The sequence below is a fragment of the Octodon degus genome, unplaced genomic scaffold (genome assembly GCF_000260255.1).
Source record: "Octodon degus isolate 3935 unplaced genomic scaffold, OctDeg1.0 scaffold00069, whole genome shotgun sequence".
NCBI lineage: Eukaryota > Metazoa > Chordata > Mammalia > Rodentia > Octodontidae > Octodon > Octodon degus.
In genome coordinates, this window is record NW_004524645.1 from 11,937,347 (window position 1) to 11,955,527 (window position 18,181).

General features: G+C 36.4%; 1 protein-coding gene across 1 annotated transcript in view; it reads left to right on the forward strand.

Moving 5' to 3' along the window:
* Positions 1 to 18,181, forward strand: part of Cdkl5 (cyclin dependent kinase like 5) — a 205,643-nt gene that overhangs the window by 31,099 nt on the left and 156,363 nt on the right. The window contains exon 2 of the mRNA XM_023719583.1: positions 8,783 to 8,882. The gene's annotated coding sequence lies outside the window, so the exon portion shown is untranslated. The remainder of the gene's footprint in view (positions 1 to 8,782; positions 8,883 to 18,181) is intronic.

Genomic DNA, 18,181 nt, shown 5'->3' on the forward strand with positions numbered 1-18,181 from the left:
TGTGTGGTTTGTGCCAAGGAACATCTCATGGGTAGATGCCAGAGGTGATGGCAGTCATCCTGCAGTGCTTAGGATGACCACTGTGACAAAGAAGGACCTGGTGCCAGATGTTAATTGTGCTGAGGTTGAGTCTTGCTGCATCCTTACAGAGTTTTACTTTTTGAATTTTTTATTTTTCTCTGTCCATTATCTTAGTCTTAAGCTTCTCACCCCCCAAAACCTTCCCTGAACCACAGGTATACTTCTGTTCCAGCTACCTAGTGGTTCTCTTTCCTCATCTAAATACATCTAGTCTGTCCATTTCTCCTTCACTTTTCAAGCTTTGGATGATGCTGGCTGGCTCCACACCCCCATCTCCACTAAATTGTTTTTTGCTGAGGTCTTCTGTGACCTCTTGCATCCTGCATCTAGTGGAGGCATTTAGTCTGAAATTTATGTGACATTTCCGTTGGACCTGACACTGTTAATCACTATGTCCTTGAGATAGTATATTCCCTTGGCATCCATATTCTCTGTATCCTTGCTCTTTCCAATTCACTTCTTATGTGCTGCTGACGTGTGGGTTTGACTTCTTAGTCAAGGGTTATTGTATGTTATTGGGGCCGAGTGATAGCTCAGTAGAATAAGTGCCTGCCTTGCAACCTGAGTTCAATCCCCAGTACCACAAAAAAAAGAAGGTTATTGTATGTTATCATCAAGGGAACATCCCTCCATTGGCACCTGGGTTTTCAGTTGCACTCTAATGCAGATGTTTTTCTAAATTTCTGAGTTCTTCCCTAACTTTCCCCTGCAAACTTCACTCAGGCTTAGTAACCTTCTGGAAATCTACACCTGAAATATTCTTCAGGTAATTTACTCTCACCATGTCTAATGTAAAGTACATCATTGTTTCCTCAGATTTACTCCACTTTATTTAAAAGAAAAATCTCTGTTAAATAGTTCTGCCATCTACCCTAGGCTCCCAAGGCAGGTAGTTGGATTTTGTCCAACTCAGATATATTATTATCTATAGTTGCTAGTATAATGCAAAGTGGATTTTTCATCATGCCACTGAGCCACTTTCTCCTTTTGCCAGTAGGAGAAAGAGAAAGGAGAAAGATTCACTTTCCTTATATAGGCTGTCAGGCTCTCCCGGCTCTGTTTTCTGCTTCCTTGCCTCACATATTTTCCTTGTCTTCCCGAGACACTATGCTCTGGCACGTATGGTTCCTTGGAAATTTGTTTCAGACTTGCTCTCTGTTTTTGTATGAGCTATCTCCTTTGTCTGGGATTTAACTTTTTTCTTTTTGTACAGTATATGGGTTGCTTTTCTGAGTGGGGAGATTCCCCATTCCTCATAGAGGCTATAGTTAATTGTACCTCACCCCAGTTCTCTGCCCTCACCATTTTATTTATGTATACCATTTTCGAGGGTGCCAGGACTGGATAAACTCTGGCATTAGTTTTGAAAGAAAGGTAGAGAGGTGCTAGAAATGGTTTTTTGAAACTGTGCAGTCATGTAGCTTACTACCAAACTTTACCTTTCTCACTTTCTTTTTTTCTTTTCTTTTTTTTTTTTTTGTTGGAACTGGGGATTGAACTCAGGCCCTTGCACTTGCCAGGGAAGAGCTTATTCCACTGAGCCATCTCCCTGGCCCTGCCTGCCTTTCTCACTTTATACTGCCTCTAATTTTACTATTTTTCAAGGGTTCTTCTTGAAAAATGTATCTTTTGAGGGATTACCTCTTTTCATTGCCTACATAGTTTTAAATTCTTCAGCTCTGTTGGGCTTTGCTACCTATTCCATTTGCTCCCTGTTCCACTTGCTCCCTGGAATACCTCACTGCTGGGAATACCTCTCATTCCCAGGGCCACGCCAGACTTATTTTCCTTGTTTTGTTGGGTTTTAATGTGAAAGGAAAAATAAGCATGTCTTTTTCAGCCATTTTAAAGTAGAATTTCAGAGCCTCCATTACCCATGTGATTTCCTTTTTCTCTATTGGTAGACATCATGTCATTTAAAATGAATTCCTTGGGGGCCTGCCCCTAACTCAGTCCTTTAAGTGGCTGTTTCAACAAAGCAGTCAGGCTCAGGTTGCTGTGGTTTGATCCCCACAACTCAAGCCAGCCAAACCTGCCCTGAAGGCATTTGGAGCAAATAAAAAATGAATTCCTTTTTTAAAGTTAGATTTTTACTAGTACGTATTTGCAGTACATAATAATTACACTCACTAAGGGGGGGAAAAATGAATTCTTTTTTTTAAGTTAGATTTTTACTAGTACATATTTGCAGTACATAATAATTACACTCACCAAGGGGAGTTGGTACACGTCTTAATTCCTTTAGGTCCTCTTCCCCTCCATTCCCTAAAGTGAATTCTTACATTCACCTTTGATAGTTTTCTTAAATGCCGGTCTTCTACTGTATTTCTCTTGAGAGTCACTGTAGTTGATGGGAAGGGATGAGAATGTGCCATACCTGTGAAGGTTATGGTGGAAATGCTGCTGTTTCACCTTGCCTGTTGATAATGTACAGTATATTGTGTTGGCCAGTTTGGCCAAATATTCCTAATTTTAATTGCTAGTAAGATTGAGCATTTACTTGATTCATTTATTGGTCATTTATACTTTTCTTTCTGCGCTTTCTTTTCCTGTTAATAAAGGGATTTTTGGTAATATTTATTTGCAAGATTCTATTCTTGTGACATGAAATAAGCAAATACTGCCAAATGTAAGATATGTTACTCATGTTTTTCAGTTTAGATTTATTATGACCTGATTCTTGGAAAATGAAAACCACTTCTTTTTTTCCCTAAAATTTAGTAGTTCATATCTCATAAGATGGTTGTCAATATTAACTAATAACGTAGGTGGAATACCTAGCAGTACTTGGTACAGAGTAAGCAGCAGTAAATATTCTTTTTATTCATTCATTTTTGTCAGATAATTAAAATAACTACAGAATTTAATATCTTAGAGAAAGAAAGAATCATATGTATTTACCGAACCCTCGTTAAATCTAGGGCTGTATGCCAGATACCTTGAAGAATACAGATGTTTAACGCTGCTTCTTATTCACGGGTAAACATTAGCTCACTATATATATTTTTACATTTGTAGGTCCCCCCCTTTAGCATGCTGTTCTGAAAACATTTCAGTCTTTGAGCTGTTATTTTATTTGAGCACAGAACACTTTTAAGGTTGGTATGCCACATTTAATCTATTACATCTCTAGGAGAGGGGTTATTAGCTCCATTTTAAGGATCGGGACCCTGAAGGGTGATCTGTCCGGCTTCTGGCAGGGGTAAAAATAGGATATATGGGCATGTAGAAGAATGTTAACCATTGTATTTCCAACCTCACTAAGTACTGAATAAATATTTATCGAATGAGTGAATATTAAACAGTATGTTAAGCCAATTCCTAAATCATATCTACTTCTACTGTAGTACTAAGCCTCTTTTATATTTTTATCTGGTTAAAATAAGCATTAAAATTCAGGGGCTGATAGAGAGGACATTGGAAGTCAGAACACAGATAACCAGTGTTTTAGTCACAATGAAAAAGGCTTTGGGGGAAGATTTTTTTTTTGTTAATACTCATTGTATTTGCCAATTTAACTTTTTACTTTGTTGGTGATTCTTTGCAAGACTGATTGTGTGCTTTCTATTACAGTTGAAAGGGGTTTCCCAAGTTTGGGGCCAGGGTAAATGGTCCAGTTGCTGCACTTTAAGGTTGACTGTGCTCTTAAAGATTTTTAAAAATTTTAATCTCTAGTGAAATAGGAAAAATTAGCTTTTATAATTAGGCTCAGAGGCTTGAGGGAATTTTTGTTTAGATGGATAAGTTAGTAAAATTTTTAATAGAATAAGTGATTATGGTGTAAGAATTTATATTTAGCTTTTTGTAGTTGGTTCTCTTGGATAGTCAGACAAAAGCTTTTAGTAAAAATGGTCAGCCTCATTATAGGTTTGCAGGTGAGGCATCCCTGCACTTACTATAGAGCAAATGGTATTAACACATACATCTTCGCTCTGCGCATTGAGCACTGCATTTAACCTGAAGCTTGCTTACGTTCACTCTTTTCTTTTTTTCCTTTTTCCTTTTTTTTTTTTTTTTTGGCATTGGTTCTGGGATTGAACCCAGGGGCTCACCCGTGCTAGGGAAGTGCTTTAGCTCTGAGTGACACCCTTGGTCCTTTGCTTTGTACAAATTGCATCAATAAGTAAACCCATTTCTCACCTTTTTGGTTTCCTGAGTTCATTATTCTACTCTAAATACTTTCAGTAGGGATTAAAAACAACCATTGACTCATAAAATAGCATTGTTAAAGATATGTCTAAAAATTATGTCTTGGAAAGTTTGAAAAATTCTTGATTTGATTTGGGCCTTGACACTTCTTCCTAGCTCTGCGACCCAGGCAAAGATATTTAACGACTCTGAGACTGTTAACATTTTGTGTGTGTTAGGATTAAATGTCATAATGCATTACATAAATTCACAAATAAGGCGGACCAGTGCTTGACACACAGTGCCATATGTTTTAGCTGTTATCATTTTATTGCATTTGAAAATACAGTATGCCACCAGATTTGAAATATTTTGTTCCAGTGAATTATTTCTGTATTGTTTTGTATCTTCTATGATTTTAAGTTTCATAAGGATGGGGTCCAGTCTGTTTTTTTTTCTTTTTCTTTTTTTTTTTTATGCGGAACTGGGCATTGAACTCAGGCCCTTGCACTTGCCAGGGAAGAGCTTATTCTACTGAGCCATCTCCCTGGTCCACTGAAATGTTTTTTTCATTACAGTATTTCTTTCTCACATTTGATGTAGGATTAGGGTAGAGTACTGGTTTATGAAGTAAATTCTCATAGAATAGATGAATGTTCTACTTTCATAGAACTTGTTGTTGACTGTATAATGAAATGGGCTCCATTATGTCACTGAAACAAATTTGTACCAAAACTTGTAAAAGGGCCAGGGAGATGGCTCAGTGGAATAAGCGCTTCCCTGGCAAGTGCAAGGGCCTGAGTTCAGTCCCTGGTTCCGCAAAAAAGAAAAAAAACCCCAAAACTTGTAATAATTTCCAAGTTTTACAGCCTAAAAACCAAATTTTTTAGTTTTACATTAAAAAGAAAGCCTATGGAGTTTTACTGTATTCAAGTTTTTTTTTTGTCTTTCATCTCCAAGAATATGATTCTGAGTTGTGAATTCACTAGGTGGTTCTGTCCAGTTCATGAAAAGGTGTTCATGAAAGCACTTTTGAAATGATATATCATGCCTCATGATATATCAAGATAGCTACCTTTTTTTTGGTTGTTGGTTCTGGGATTGAACCCAGGGGCTCACCCATGCTTATGATACATAATAGTTATATTAGGTTTTGGAATTGGACATAAAATTTCTTGGTCATTTTATTCAGAATTGTGTATAATAACCCTCAAGTGTTTTTGAACAAAGTTTCCTTATGCATTTTCCCAAACCTAGTTCAAATCCTACCTCCTGTATAAAATACAACTTCCTGAGTCTGAAATGAGCAGTTTTCTTTGAACATTGATAGTTTTTTTTGCATAGCTCATTTGCTAAATATGAGTCTGCGTTGTCTCATCTTGTTTGTTGTCTTATGTAGGATCTTGACATGTTTAATGCTAAATGAAACCAGCAAACATTTGTTGAACACACATATGGACCTGATCTCTGCATAAAGTTTTCATGTATTCCAATTTTCACCATTGGACTGTAAGATACTTTAAGGAAAAGATGGCTATGTACTTGTGGGTTTCGTGAATGATTCCTTTGCTTAATAAATGTGACCAGGTGATTAGAGGATATATTATTCATGCCTGGAATGAGTTTGAAGTGTCATTTTCATTTTTAGAACCAGTCTAGCACTTGTCTGTGATAGCTGGATTCATATATATATATATATATATATATCCTTTTTTTTTAGTTTGTTTTCACATATTTTGACTTTTTCTGGTTTATTTCTCTTCCGTCAAGACAGAAATATTATCTTCCTTTGCTGAGCTTTTTCACAGATCCTTTAGGAAAACCTACCATTCATATACGAGTTGTCATTGTAATTTTTTTTGTTTTGGTACTGAGAATCAGTGCACATGCTAGTCAAATGCTCTACCACTGGGCTATATCCCCAGTCCCCATTTTATTTTACTTTATGAGAGTCATGATCAAAAGAATAGAAATAGAATTTCCATTATGCATAATAAATTTTATTTCTAAAAATGGTTGATATTTAAATCCAGTGTAAGCCTAGCACCAGTTAAGGGTGTTCTGAAGAGGCAGTTAGGACTTTGAGGCTTTACTTCAAAGGTGGCCTTTGCATAGACTTCACGGAATATGTCTTAAGTATGTTAGGATGTTTCTTGTGGGAACCCCCTTATTTGATGGAGTACAGTCAGTTATTGGTATGTTAATTTAAAATATTAGTAAAGTTCTATGTAATTGAATAAGAATGTACATATAGTTGTTTTGCTATAAGGCATACATTGCTTTATCTGTAGTTGGTGTAGGTCCACGGCCTTTTTCAGCTGATAAAAGCTTTCTGTCATCCTTATTGTATGAAGTATACTTATAATCGATCCTATGTGTTCAGTAAGTCCAGTTTGGATTTTATGAACATGAAGCAGTAGTTCAGATAATTCATGAAACCAGCTAGCATAGAATGATAGATTTTTACAGTTCTCTTGTCTTTTAACATTATCTAACTCATACATAATTTGACAGCCTCATTTTAAAAGTGACTCATCACCTTTGTTGTATCTTGGCAAAGCATCCAACGTAATTTTTAGTGAAAGGGCAACTCCCTTTTAAGTGGTTTGCCTTCTATTTAATTGAAAAACATGTACTGATTATTATAAGTGGAATTGACAGACAGTTTTAGAGAAGAAATGCAACTGATTTTTAGATGCTAAGCATGTAGCTTAATTTAAGGGAGCAAAAGTGTGAAGTTGGACTAGACAGTTACTTGTTAGTCAAAAATACTGCTTCTGTTGGCATCAAGTCTCTTTACAGAGGTGACGGGGGTGGGGAGTTGGTAGCAGTTATGTCAGGTCTGTTAAGAGACCTGCTGGAGGCCAGTATGGCTTGAGTACACAGTGGAAATGGGCTTTTAATTTGTTATATATTTTTCAAAAGGTCCATTTACCATGAATAACATGCATTTTTACAGTCAACAGAAGATAACTGTTATATAGAGTTCCTGAAGAAAATCAGTGTTCAACTAAGATATCTGTGTAGCTTGTCCCCAAGTAGAGGTCTTCTCACCATCCGTACCTTTTCTTGGCATATGAAGCACTTTGCATATTCCTTTATTTTAACACTCCTCGTGTGGAGTTAATTAACCTGTTTTCATTTTCTCTAAGCACTTCCTCCTAGGAGCCTTTATATAGAATGTCTTATCTGTAGCTGGCCTAGCCCAACAAATTGAATGGAAGAGATGTTCTGGCCACTTGAATAGATGGCACAATCCAATCCCGCTGAGATGTAGTTTTCATTGATTGGGACTAGAGAAGTAAGCTGACATTATCTCTAAACTCAGTCCAGGAAATATTTTAGTTTATTTAGACTCAAGGTATTCCATATATCTGAGGTCCTATGCTGTGTTTACCAAGTCCTGTGTGAGTTCTTGGCTGTGGATGTTTGTATTATTACTCTAGTGAGACTGTTTGAGGAGAGGAGGTTAATTAAAGTGTAGAAGAACCCAAGAGGATTTGACAGGGGATTGAATTAAAGTGAACTGGGAATGGGAACAACAACTAGGTTTTTTTCAGCAGATATTTACTGCTTTGTGGAATTTGGTAGTCTAGATCTCCCTCAAATTCCTTTCCTTTTTGTCACACATGCCTTGTCTTCCCACTTGGTTTCTAGCCTCCTTCCCTAGCAGTATCTTTGTTTTCTTTAACAATCTGCCCTTGGCCATCTTCCTCTGTCTGGGGCGGAATGCTTTATTATTTTAACCCAAACCCTGTGCTTCTGGAAATATTCTTTTCTCACTCTACATATCCACAGCACTTCATCACTTCCCTCTTAGAGCACTTTTTATGTGCATAACCTTTACTGGACTGTAACTTCTTGAGGGTAAATTGCATCTTTGTAGTTCTTAAAATATCTGGTATATCATTTTGAGCAGTATGTGAACACATGCCATTCTCTTAAATTTAGCATTATTCCCCAAATTTGGCCCCTCTTCTGGCTTTTCTTTTTCTGTTCATATTACTTGAATTTTCCTTTGAATTCCACATTTCCAGTCAGTAAGTTTTGTTGCCTTTGTATTTATTTATTTGTTCGTTTGTTTATTTTTGAACTGGGTGTGGTGGCATGTGCATGCAATTCTAGATCTCTAGGAGGCTGAGACAGAAAGCTCAGAAGTTCAAGCTTTGCCTAGAGGGATACATATAGCTTATCTGTGCAGTGTCTGCGTGACAAAACATAAGGTCCTGAGTTTGATTCCCAGTACCAAGCAAGCGAGCGAGCGAGCGAGCGAGCGAGCTGAGGATGTAGATCAGATTGAAGGTTCTGGGTTCAATCTCCAGTACCACTAAAATGAAGGAGAAAAAGGTTTTTAAGCTACCCTATTTTTCTACTCTCATTGCATGTCAGTTAAAAACCCAAATATTTATTTAGTGTATATTGTGTTCTAAGCACTCTGTAGGTGCTGGAAATATAAATGTTCAGATCCAGCCCCTTGTTCTTAGAATACTACTGAGGGAGAGAGAGATAATTTACTTTGATACTTTATTAAGCAGATGTTTCTTGACTATTTTCTCTGTGCTACTTATTGCAGGTGAAGACGTATTATAACCAAGAGTTCTTTTCTACAAGCTGCTCATCTTTGAGGAGACGAAGCCTAGAAAATACAGCTACTGGATTTCTTCTGTTCTAAGGTGCATTTTCCTTCTCTGTTCTAACATTTCTGAAATCTAGAAGTCTGAACCCTTGCATGTATGCTTAATGAAGTTTTAAAAATTTTCCCTCCAAGAACTATTAAAGTATTCATGCTTACAACGGGTAGAATCTCCTAACTAGAAAACTATACTTATCAATGGCAAGTATTGTGATGAATGTACAGAATTGCACTGTCATATGGTAGCTACTAGCTATGTGTGGTTACTAAAATATAAATAAATTAATTAGCTAGTACATTTCAGCTCAAGTTACTTAAAAGATTCAGTCCCTCAGTTTCACTAGCCACAATTCATGTATCCATATTTCTATTGGATAGTGCAGATATAAAACATTGGCATAATTGCAGAATGTTCTGGTAACCATGGTCTAGGATGTGTTTCCATAGTTGTGCCTGGAGGGTTTGAAAAGCTTTATTTATTTCCTGGCGTAACTACATGTACTTCTTCCTTCAGGGTGGAGGTGGTGTCAGGGAACTTATTTTCAGTTTTACCAGGGCATGAAAGAGTAAATAGTAGATATCCAGACATAAACAACTAGAGTGTTAAAATGTTTGGATACAAAGAGGAAAGAGCCACATTTTCATGACAGGAGATAGCTAGCCTTTTAAAAAAAGATTTTCTTGCATTAAAAATTTAAGAACTTTTGCTTAACTTGATATTATTTATCAAGTGGAATTCAGGGAGGCCCATTATGTTAGAAGGGTATGGTTTAACAGAACACCAAAATTAAAATTTCCAAATTGGATACTTAGGAGATACTCAGCACTATATATAATTTCTCAGGGAAGATAAAATTGAGCATAATAGAGGGAAATTACTTACATGAACCATTAGCTCTCATGGATTTATTTCTCATTTAGTGAGTATGGTTTGCAATGGAATGTGGAGCAAAAGTTTCCTAAATCTTTTTCTTGTTTCCATTTTATTTTGTGGTATAATTTATCCATTTTCTTATTAATGATTACCAAGGTAATTTCTTGTTTTTGTATAAAACTAATAAAAATATGAATGTTTTGTGTAAGTTTTTTGGTGGGCAGATGCTTTGATGTATCTTGGGTATATTGATAAGAGGGAAGTTGCTAATATATAGCATGAGTACATAATGCCAGCCAGTTTTGTGAAGTAGTAGAACCAATTTATGTTGCTTTTGTTTGATACTGGAGATCCAATTCAGGACGTTGTGCTTGCCAGGCAGATGCTTATTCCACTGAGCTGTCTCCCTGGCCCCTGTTGCTTTCTTCTTTTTTAAATTTTTTTTTAGTCTTTTATTTATTTATTTATTTATTTGGTACAGGGTCTTGCTACACAACTTGGACTTGTAGTGATCCTCCTGTCTCATTCTCCCCAGCTGTGGGTTTACAGGTGTGCACCACCACACCTGGTTTCAGTGGCCTGCTCAGGGAGCCTGGAGTTTCGGGGCCACCGGGGCCACCACGGCATGTGGTACTGGGGATCAAACCAAGGCCCTTGCTCTTGCCAGGCAGTGCTGAGACTGCCAAGTTTATTTCCCCAGCCCTGTTGCTTTCTTTTTGATGCCACAAAATGCCAAAAGTTTTTCATGTATGCATTTTTTAATATTTGAGCATTTATTTTTCTCAAGCCTGTGTTGTCATTAATCACTATAATGCCACAGACCTTTGGGATCATTCACAGTAAATCTGAAAATAGTATAATAACACAAAATAAGAGCATTCAACTGGCCTTAAAAGAGTAGAGAAAGAATTGTATTATAGTTGCTCCTTTCATCGGGCTATCTTGATTGACTTTAAAGAAATTGATCTTTAAAGAACTCGTTCCTGTCTTTGTAAGTTGATTGTGTTTGAATTCAGCAAAATAACCCATTATAGTCTAATAGTCCATAATAGTAGTGGGTTATCAGCAGAATTGGCAATTGTCTGAAGTTGTTGACTTGAACCTTTTATAGCTCAGCAAATTAATATAGCTTTATTTTTATACTTTGTGGTTACACTTATCTTCTGCTGGATGGTTAAGACCAAGTTAAAGCAAGACCTATATAAATAAAAATGTAGCTTTTATATCTTGATAAGGTCAGTTAAATCCCCTCAGGATTTACCCTGAATCCATATATAGCACTTTGTAGTACTGATATTGTTTAGTTAAGGTATCATGTCTACATCTTGTCCTCTGAATAACTACTATCAAGATGACAATATACAATGTATTAATTATTGTAACATCCTACTAACCTGTTTTCAAACTGTTTCATTACTAAAAAAAATCAAACAAAAAATAGATTATGTTGTGTATTGGGTTCCTGTTGCTTTGTGCTATGGATATTAGTGTACTTTACCTGTCATTGATATCACTAGCAAGTGTGGTGCTGAAGATTGAACCCAGGGGTTTGCACATGCTAGGTAAGTGGCTTCACCACTGAGTAAACCCTCTCTCGGGTCCCTCTGAAAGTTGAATTGAACTTAGTTCAGCAAATGAGGCAAGTTATGAGCTGTGTTCTTCCTATGTTCAGAATTCTTTCCAAGCCACTTCCATGGGTAAAAGCATTGTGTCCTCGATCTTAAAACCTTATCTAATGGGGATAGAGTACACATAATGATATTAAACCAACTATAATTGTCACTAGACTTGCAAGTAAAATACCTTGGAGCTATTTTATTACATCATATATCATGCAATTTGAGTTGCAGAGAGGGGATGGTATCCCTGTAAAATTCCATGGGACAAGGACTATATATGTGGTTAGTTTTGCAAGCATTTTGCTTATGGTTATGGTATGTGTCTGGTGAAGGGAACTTCTTAGTAGAGTCATGAAGCAGGAAAGTTTACCAAGTAGTTTTCAGAATGTATTTTCCTGAGCAGTAGTATAAGCATCTCCTTGGAAACTTGTTACAAATATTAATTCTTAGGCCCCTCTTCTGACCTACTAGTCCTGAAATAATGGGAAATTTCAGAAATCTGGGTTTTTAACAGGCCTTTGTGGTGACCGGGATGTGCTAAAATCGGAGAGCCTTGGTTAGTGGGCCAGAGAATAGTAAATTGTTTTTGGTTGGAGAGTAAAGATTGAGAAAGGGAATAATAAGAACAGAAGGACATAGGCTTACTGCAGAGACCTAGAGTACAGGGCAACATTAGGAGCAGAGGAGCCTTGGGAATTAAAAGGAGCCTGCAGCTGAGTTGCAGCATGCCTGTTATGGGTCATTCTGGAGGTTGGCTGGCAGTGTCAAAAAAGAAGGCACTGGGGGCCGGGGAGACGGCTCAGCAGAATAAGTGCTTCCCTGGCAAGTGCACGGGCCTGAGTTCAAGCCCGGGTTCCACCAAAAAAAAAAAAAGACTACACCCTTGGCTGGGGAGATAGCTCAGTGGAAAAAGCGCTTGCCTGGCAAGTGCAAGGGTCTGAGTTCAGTTCCTGGTTCCGCAAAAAAAAAAAAAAAAAAAAAAAAGAAGGCACTGGTAGCCTCAGAATCAGCTGAGTTGTTGAACCCAGGAATTGGAAGAGGATGGGGGGGTGCTGCTGCAGTAGTCTTGTTTGTAGATGGTGCAGATGCCACATGGTTTGGGAAGTGGGATGATGAAAGATAATTTTTACAAGACTTCCCCACCCCTTACAAGCTTAGTGTGGGAAATTTGGACGCTTGAGGGAAGGTGAAAGCAGAATTACCTCAAATCCCATTTTCCAAAGATGAACAAAACACCTTTCCATTTCAATATTAATAAATATATATTTGTTTATTTAAATTCAGTTTTCTATACATAGAATTATACAACTCGCAGGCCAGAGAGACAGCTCGACAGCACAAGTGCCTGCCTGGAAAGTGCAAGATCTGGAGTTTGATTCCTGGTACAAAAAAAAAAAAAAGACAGGCAGACTGACTGACCCCAAAGCAAATAGAATTATACAATTCTGCACTGAATTTCTTAGACAAATGATCTTGAACACTTGTTAGTGTTCCATACATAAACGAGTGCACCCAGGTCAATATGTGCCTGGAAGTTGATGGATTTTGTTTGGGAAACAAGCAGCTAATTGGCAAGGATCGCAGTTTCATTTTGCATGATTATAAAAACATCCTGGCTACATCGGTTTTATATAGCCAATCTAGGGCAAGACAATCTGAGATACCTGATATGCTAACTGTTGTTTTGGGGAGAACTCAAGTATAGTTAAGAAAAAGATGAAATAGTGTGGTTTTTATTACAAGAATAATGTCATTTTGGTGTCTTGTAAGACCAATTAATATTGAACATAAAACAGTGTCATCATGTAGGTGACAGCCAACTTTTGAAGTTTTCCCTTTAAATAGCTAGCTGGCTGTTAGTGAATTTCTTAACCAAGTGAAATGTGGAATAGTTTGCCCATAAATTAGTTTTGTGGAAGATTTTTGTTCATTGACAGAATATACCTTCTTCTGTAGCATGATTTTTTTCTTAAGATGTTATACCCATTCTTCCTTATCAGTATATACAGCCTTTATATTAGCAGCATTTGTGACATCACTTACTTATGAACCCTACATCGACTAATAATGACTACTAGTCAGCTTGTACAGCTTTTTTATGTATTTGGTACAGGGTCTCACTACACAGCTTGGACTCATAGTGATCCTCCTGCTTTCAGCCTCCACAGCACTGGGATTACAAGGGTGTGCTACCTCACCTGATCTCAGTGGCCGGCTCAGTGAGCCTGGGGGAGGGGCCAGTGTGGCATCAGGTGCCATGAACCCTAATCCCAGAGCTTGCCTAAGCAGGTGCTTAGTCCACTGAGCTATATCCCTGGCCCTTTGGACAGCTTTTAACAAGTTTTAAAAAATATATATGTCTCTTGTGAAAAGCCTATTACTATATTCTTTCCTTACTTTTTCCTTAGGTTGTTTAAATTATACTAATTTGAAAGATGCTAATATATTAAAAATATCTCTTTCAAATAATTTGCAAATCTATCACTCATTGACTTTTTAAACTTCTTGATAGTGAAGCCTGAAAAACAGGTATATACAAGACACCAGCTAATCCAACAGTAATATCACTTGACCCAGGTGAAGATAAAAGCATTGGGAAACTGCAGTGGTGTATCCAACACTGGAGGTGCTGGGTGAGGTCTGTTTCGGGTTCAGACAAAAGCAGAATGCATTTTCTATGCAGAATTTAAAATCAATAAAATTGACTAAAAACTGGCCTGCTTTTCATTATGAACATATGTATTCCATTTAAGAAATGTCAGAGTGTGTATAATGTCTAATCAGTAGCTTATCTGCTCACTGTCTTTTTGACAAATAGTAGCTCTTAATTTTAATATATTCTAGTTTATCTGTATTTTCTATTATGGTTGTGCTTGCTGTTTCCACAAAGAGCTGTTATTCTATATTATTTTTTAGGCCCTTCATTTTTTATTTACTTTTATGTTTGGGCCTCTAATCCACCTAAAATTAACATTTATGTATTATGTGGATTGGAGGTTGTTTAATTTTGTTTTCCCTTATGGATAGCGAAGTGATAATACTATTTATTCCAAAGATCTTATCTTCAGTGCCGACTTCATTGTCTAGAAAGCATCCATTTCATGTATGATCTATTTCTGAACTTTCTGTTCTTTTATCTACTTTTCCAGTATGGTGGTTCGTGATTGAGCATTACACCACTGTATATCCTGGCAATCTAGAGAGAAGTCTTTCTGTTGTTCTCTTTAAAGTGTGATTTGTTTGCCTTGACCATCTAACCTAATGTATACATTTTTAAAAGAGCCTGTAAATTTATTTTAAGAATCTTGTTAGGATTGATTGGGATTGTATGAGTCTATAGATCACTTTGATATAATTGACATCTTTACAACATTAAGTCATAACATGAAGTACCCCTTCTCATTTTAGTTTCCTTTTAATTTTAAAAAATACTGTTTTTAAAAAATAGCTTGTTTTCTACATAGAGATTTCCATTTTTCTTATTTCTAAGAATTTCATATCTTTGATGGTATAAAGTAGTATTGATGTTTTGTTTTTAAGTTTTATTGCTGGTATACAGAAATGCCATTAATTTTTGAATATCACCTCTTGTATCTTTCAGCTTTGATAAATTCATTTTTCCCTACTAGTTTATTTGTAAGTTATTTTGGATTTTCTGTGTGAATAATCTGTAAATATTCTAATGATAGTTTTTTCCTTCATTCCCATCCCTCTTGTTTTTGTTCAGGTGTCTATTTGTTTGCAGTGAAAGGATTTATCTGAATTACTTAGTCAGCATTATTAGAGGCAAAATATTTTTTCTGCATGAAAAATTAAAACTGTATCCCATTTTCATTTCTGAATCATCTTTGAATATAAACACAAATCTGTAGGGGTCTCAAGAGCGATGAGATCCAGTGAACACTAATGAGATCCTTTCGGATAATATCATAAATGTTCCTAAAGTTCACATAAAGAAACTTTATGGATTCTTTGTTTTTGATGTTTAAAATTCACTTTCGATGGTGAACACTTTTAAGTTGCATTTCAAGGAGTGTATATGAAAGGCAATCTGTAGTTTAAAAATTCCTTCAAGTAATAATGTCACTAATGAAACCACAAAGCATCTCTGGTGCACATGTTTTTCTTAGTCATTGTCCTTAACAGCCACCCACAGGAGGCAGCCCAAGGAGCTTTCAGCAGTTGCAGATTTCGATGTCCTTGGATAATGTAGTGTGGTACCGATAGAGACAGGACCTGCCGAAAGCCTCTGGAAGCTGTGTGGGGAGAGAAGTGGCATGCGGGTGTTAGTGTGGGCAAGTGTCAGGTAATGTTTTACAGAAGAAAATTCAGAGTTGACTCGTAATTTGCCAAGTTGCAGCTGAGGGATCCGAGTATTGTCGTAGGTTGTCCTGTGACAGTGTCATGCGTGCGTCTGTGTGCTTGAGTTTGTGGGCTGCCATAGTCAAGACGTCAGCATATGCTAAGCAGTCTCAGGAAAGAAGTTGGAACTTTTTTGGGTTTGGGGCTTTTTCAGTACTGAAGCTAGTTTTGAGGACAATACTATGCTTACTGTAACCTGGAAGAGTAAACTATGCAAGCTCTTTACTTAGACCGAGTTACATCCCTAGTTTAGGGTTGAAACTTCTAACGGTTTACCACTGCAGGTTCATTTCTTTGGAGATGCTGGCCATCTCATTTGGGTCCTTTCAGTAATACCATATAGCTGTAGAGATAGGACAGCAAAAGAAAATTTTAATGAAAATGGACTCTATTTTAACTCTTTTGGGAGTTACAGGAATGGGGAAGCAAAAAATGATTAATATAGTGGAAAATAACTTTTATCTTTCACAGTACTTTACATATGATTGGTGTTTAATTAATGTCAGTTTTATGTGTGAATTATTATGAAGATTTTAGAAAGCATTTAGAAATTATTACAAGTGCCAGGTGGGGTAGTGCATGCCTGCAATGCCAGTTACTTAGAAGGGTGAGGCAGGAAGATTTCAGGTTTGAGCCCCTTCTTGGCAATTTAGCAATTTAATGAGTCCCTGTCTTTAAAAAAAAAAAGGTATAGTGGTGCACAGCTGTAATCTCAGCACTATGGGAGGCTGAGGCAGGAGGATCATAAGTTTGAGCCCAGACTGGGCAATTGAGTGCTTTGGCAAGACCTTGTTTTGAAGTAAAGAATAAAAGGGGCTGGGAATGTAGCTCAGTGTGAAGCACTGGATTCAATCCCAAGTACTGAGGGGTGGGGCGGGGATTAAAATAAGTGATAATTCAAATGAGGTCAGATTTTAAAAACAAATTTGGTATCTTTAACCAACCTAGCTGGTTAAATAATTTTATTCCTCTAGATTAAAAATTTTAAACATCAAGTTTGGAGGAAAATCTTATTCTAATTTTAGAGCATTGTACATTTGAATTCAGTTTGCAGTTTTCCAACCTGAAAAAAAATTCCTTTAGCTGTAATTATAATCAGCAAATGAATGGAATATGATACTGATTTAAGTTAAAAAAATTTTTGACCTTAAGTTAATTAATTCAGAATGTTTTAGATTCTTTTCAGAGTGTACTATTTTAAGAAAAATTTTCCTTCAGAGTAAATGCAAATTACATGTATACTCAGTAGTAAACTAAAGGATTCTATAGGAAGCCACATGGAGTAAAGTGCTATTTCTTTCTTTCTCACTGGTGTTTTACTGAACCATTTTATTAGTTATATGTGCCTTTCTTGAGCTGGGAATTTATGTAAGGAGCTGAAGAAATCCTTCCTGCCCCAAATATAAATTCTGTATTGTTTTGTGCATAAGGATCCAGTAATGGGCCTTCAGCAAGCATAAACCCTGGCTTTTATGTTTACACTAGTACATGTTTTCATAGAATAGTACCGTCTTGTAAAATGGTTTGTTCCCAGAAATTTTCTAGATGAAATAATTTAAAATATATCTTAGGAATGTTTCTTTCAAATAAAGTATAAAGTTAACTCTTTTGAAAAATAAAAGTTCATTTGTTAGCACAAATATCCCCCAATCATTCCCGTCCCCACCTTCATATATATTCTAGCTCTTTATACGTAGGATTTTCATATATAATAATTTTTCCCTAGTCACAAGTAGTGCTTTAGAGATTTGTATCTAATTCTGGTACTTAATTATGGTTCTTACTCACGACAGAATGTCTTCAATTTTGAGTTGCTTTTATGCCCTTGAATGTGGCAGACTTAACTAGAAGATATCTAATGTGGCAGTCATGAAAGAAATAGTTGATTGTTTATAAATGCTGTATGAAAATGTTCTGGGCTGTTTTGGTTGTTAAGGTACAGATGGAGCCTGAGGACTCCTTAGGTGTGGTGACTTCAAAAAAGAAAAAGTGATTCGGACCTACCATGTCTGCTTCAGAATTTGAATACATAATACATATTCATTTCTCTTTTGGGGAGAAAATATTCTAATGACCAAAAATGTTTCTCATTTTTATGATTGTATAATTATAATTTATAGGCTAATTTCAGAGACAACTTCTTTAAAATTATGAAGTTTTGGTTTGTCTTTTAACAAGTCTTCAAATGACAAATTAGTTAAAATGACACTTAAAAACTGAAATAATAGTGCATTATTCTTATAGGAAACAATTTAGACTTAATACTTTTTAAGTTAGATTGCTTAATAAGCATATGTAGGGAAATGATTAAAGATAAAAGTAATGGAGCAGATCTTTTTTAGGAATTACCTACTAGAAAGAAAACAGAGAACATTTTTTACATATAGAACTAAATGGCTGGGGCCCAGAGAGATAGCTCAGTAGAATAAGCACTTGCCTGGCAAGCGCAGGGTCCTGAGTTCAATCCCTGTTACTGCCAAAAAA